The sequence below is a fragment of the Orycteropus afer genome, unplaced genomic scaffold (genome assembly GCF_000298275.1).
Source record: "Orycteropus afer afer isolate SDZICR_OR568_19922 unplaced genomic scaffold, OryAfe1.0 scaffold00352, whole genome shotgun sequence".
NCBI classification, from domain to species: domain Eukaryota; kingdom Metazoa; phylum Chordata; class Mammalia; order Tubulidentata; family Orycteropodidae; genus Orycteropus; species Orycteropus afer.
Window position 1 is genome coordinate 255,449 of NW_006921939.1, and position 4,524 is coordinate 259,972.

The window sequence follows — 4,524 nt, forward strand, 5'->3', positions numbered from 1 at the left end:
AAGATAAATAAGTGTAAAAGGAAAAGTGTACCCCATGGTGCTGTTTTCAATAAGGTAATCGCAGAAAGCATTCTTAAGGTGACATTTGAGCAGAGACCTGGAAGAATGGAGAGAGCAAATTATGTGGAGGCAAAGGATTCTAGGCAGAGGAAATGGCATGTGCAAAGACTGAATCAGGGGGATTAAAGGGTATGTTTCAGGAAGAGGAATCGGGACAATGCACATTTTATAGTGACAGCCACAAACATCTCAATGTATTTGAAAGCAGACAACACTTTTCCATCTTAGTCTGTTGCTCGTGCCCTCTCAGAAGATAGGTGGGTTATGGCTAATGTGTCCCAGGCATCTTCAGACAGTCTGACTGAGTTGCCCACTCAAGGCAGAGTAGAATTCTCCTAACACAGACCAGGGCTCTAACTCTGGGATTTCAGCTGCATTGTCATTCAGAAATTGAAATCGACTGGACTATATGTATGTCGATTCAGTTCAGGTTCAATATTAAGATTATTTTGAAGTTCTGTGTCAGTTTGGGTTCGATCACTTTAGAAAATACACAAAATTGGTTCCAGTTTGAATCAATTCACTGTATGGTAATTTAAAAAAAAAAAAGCTTTGGTTTCAGTTGGTCTGGATTTTAGCAATTGAGCATGGCTGGTTCTAATGTTTGGTTCCTGGTTTGGTTCCATCCAAGTTCCAGTGTTCAATATCCATCGGAGGCCCCTTCTGTTAGCAGAAGGTAGACCTTCTTGAAACACTGATGGTATTAGTGATGTGAACCTTTTTTTTTTCCTTAATTGATTTAGTAGGCATTTTTTCCTCTGTCAAATGTTTTGAAACAAAACTTCTTTAAGAGACTGAAACTTCAGTTAACAGCAATGTGATTTAATGGCTTGTTTTTGCTTATTTCAGTTTAAAATTCAAGGGCGCTCATTTCAGCCTACCAGGTCAAACAAAACCCAAAGAGTGCATGCGCTGATTCTGGCTGATAAATATGCTGCCCCCCAACCCCTCCATGTCCTCAAGCAGCTGCCTCATCCATCAAGTATCTGTTGAACCAAGCTTCAAAGCTAGGGTACTGTTCCCTCAAGTGGGAAATAAATTCCCAGAATTCAGAATTTCAAATAGTCTGCTGCAAAGTGTGCAGTGGAAATGTTATTTTGGTCTCCTTGGATAATTTCACATCATATGAGTATAGTAGAATGAGAATTAGCTTTGGAATCAAGACGAATCTGGTTTTTATTCCTGTTGTTACTTATCACCTATGTGGCCTTGGGCAATTTGCTTAACCCCTCTGAGCCTCAGTTTCTTAATTTGCAAATTGGGATTAATAGTAATGCCTGCTTCCCAGGGCTGTTGTGAGGATCAAAAGACATCGTTTGTGTACAGTTTCTGCTACATAATAGATACACAGTGATAGCTTTAATGACAATAGTGAGATTTTCTGCTAAAGGAAATAGATTAGCAATTTCTTGATTTGAAAATGACATATTGTTAACTAGCTCTTCAGAAAATTAATGTTGTTATTAGTCACAGTTGATGTTTACTCCAAAGAAGATGAACTAAAAAAATGATATAAAGATTTTGAAATCCCACCGTTATTTGATTTTTCATAGATAGATAATCCAGATCATTTTAGCTCTGGTAGCGTGGTCCCTAAGGCACTTGACTGCTAACCAGAAGGCTGGCAGTTCAAACCCACCAGCCGCTCCTCGGAAGGAAGGTTGGGTAATCTATTTCCATAGTGATACTGCCTCGGAAACCCAAGGAGGGGTTGCTATGAGTCGGGGCCGACTCGACGGCACATCACAACAACAACTCCAAACAAGATCCACTTTGGAGACCGTTTATCTGTTTTGGTTGTTTCTGTCATCTGATTGATAGGGTATTTGCCAGATTTATCAGCCATATGTGTCAACCTTAGGAACTCTGGTAGCATAGTGCCTAAGGCATCTGACTGCTAACCAGAAGGCTGGCGGTTCAAACCCACCAGCCACTCCTCAGAAGGAACATGGGGCAATCTACTTCCGTAGTGATACTGCCTCGGAAACCCAAGGAGGGGTCGCTATGAGTCAGGTCTGACTCAACGGCACATAACAACAACAACAACAACATGTATCAACCTTGCCTTGATTCTTTGGCTCAGACATGGCATTGGAAGAGAAGCAGAAAAGAAACTCCAATTTCTGCCCATCTGACACTTTCTCTTTAACATCATGATAAAAGATGACTGAAGGAACTTTCAAGCACATGCCTCAATGAATATCCAGCTGGTCTCATGGGATGCATATCAACCACAGCTCTACTGAGTAATATGTTAAACAGAATATAGAAGACAGTCTATTCCAAATTGCCCTATTGAAGTTAGGTGAATGGTACATTAGATTTCAGGTTAACAGTTGATTTCACTAGTTAACATTCAACATATTATGTTTTCCTTCTGGACATATAACTGACTCCATGTATCTGTAAGTGTTTGGCTACTAAACGAAAGGTTGGCAGTTCAAATCCACCCAGGGGGACCTTGGAGAAAATATCTGACAATCTGTTTCCAAAAGGTCACAGCCATTGAAAACCCCAGGGAGCACGGTTCTACTCTGACGCACATAGGGTCACCTGAGTCAAAATTGAGTTGACGGCAACTGGTTTGGTTTGGTTTTTGGTTGATATTGAAAATGTATTATTTTAAGAAGTCAGTCTTACGGACTGTTATCTAGCAGGCCTGGTGGTAGTAAATTCTTGTAGTTGTAACTTTGCAGTCAGAAGATTTGAGTCAGAGGACTTGGAAACTAATTGGTCGATATGTGACCCTAAACTGATCCATAGATTGTCAATTTCAAGCCTCTCTCCCATCGGGAGGTGAAAGCTGAATAAATATATTATTCAAATAAGCATGATTTACTTCCTTGTAAGGTCTAAAGACTAAGTCCATTTAGAAAGTATAAGTCAGGAAATTCTTAAGAGCGTAGACTAAATAATCAAAAGTTGAGGCCTTTCCTTTCTACTGATGTGATATAACTAACCAACTGAGCTTTTCCAAAAAATAGTTTGTATAGCTTTTTCAATTGGTGCCAGAGAGTAAGGAAGCAGGCTAGAAATGATAGTGCCATATGAAGACCTAATTAATCACTAATGATTCATCAGCTTCAGAATGGAAAGGGGTCAGAATACATTGAACTGAATTGCAGAAGTTATTAAGAAAACCTGGTACCTTTTCAATAGTGGATGCTCTGCTGACAGCCGATGTTTGAATTTAACAGCAACTAGGCACCTAAAATGGGGAGAAAGGAAGTTCCAGTCTTAGCCCCGCCACCAAGCAGCTGTGCAAACGTTGAGGGAGCACTTTCTTCTCTGGGATTAGTTTCCCAGTCTGAGAAATAAGAAGGTTGAAATAAATGATCTTTGAGGTTCTTTCCAGCTTTGAAATTTTATTAGTCTATTTATTAGGCCTATAGAAAGGAACAACAAAGTAAAAAAGCTGTTTATTTGGGGGGTGTCGGGAGGTGTGATATTTGGGTAACTAACTAAAGATGTATATCATTGTCATCAACCTCTAAGCTTGACCTGCCTTTTTATTAATACATGCCAAAGCCTTTGCTAAGTGCTTGAGACACTGTGCCAATATTGCTATGAATCACTGAGTTACTCTCATTGCTGTGTTTGTGCCAACTTCTACTCGCTGTAATCTATAATCAGAATGCATGTCCCATCTGTTTTCAGCATCCCGTTACTTACATCAAATAGTTAGGTTAGAATGACCACTAAAGTGATTTACTTTGTTAATCTAGAAAGAGAGTTGGAGAAACCAAAAATTGAGACATGGCATAGACTTTACCTTTTCTATCATCTACAGAAAACCTGACATTTCTTTAACTCTACCGCTAGCATTTTAGGGCTATAAATAGAAAGACGAAGATGTTTGCTCCACATCTTTCAAATGCTTTCAATTCAATTTTCAGTCTCTTAGCCAGAAGATAGAGAAGAATGTCAATAAAGAACGGTGTGATCAGTTACTGAAATATTTACATTTGGCTTTAGGATTTTTGTTTGAAATGGTGTGCCTAATTCTTGGGCACTTCACATCACAATTCAGATATTGAAGCTGCACTGTGAAAGACAGATTTAGGGTGGGTTGTGGAGTTAATCCAGCCCCTCCTTGCTCTGCATGGATCTTTGTTCCCTCTGCATGCTAAAGATGGCATCGCTCAGAATGATGTATAGGACCAGTCCAAGAGAGGCCCAGCCTTTCCATCAGGCTTGCTGACTTTTTCTGATCCCACTCACCAGCAGGTTTTTCTGTAATTAGCTATTCATTTCCAAAGGTCTGTTTTCAACTCTTACTGGGAAACCTAGACTATAAATTGGAGTGAGAAAGAAGAAACTGGATTAATAACTTGTTGTTGTTGTTGTTAAGTGCCGTCGAGTCATTTCCGACTCATAGCGACCCCATGCACAGCAGAACGAAACACTGCCCGATCCCACGCCAACCCCACAATCCCTGCTATACTTGAGCCCATCATCGCAGCC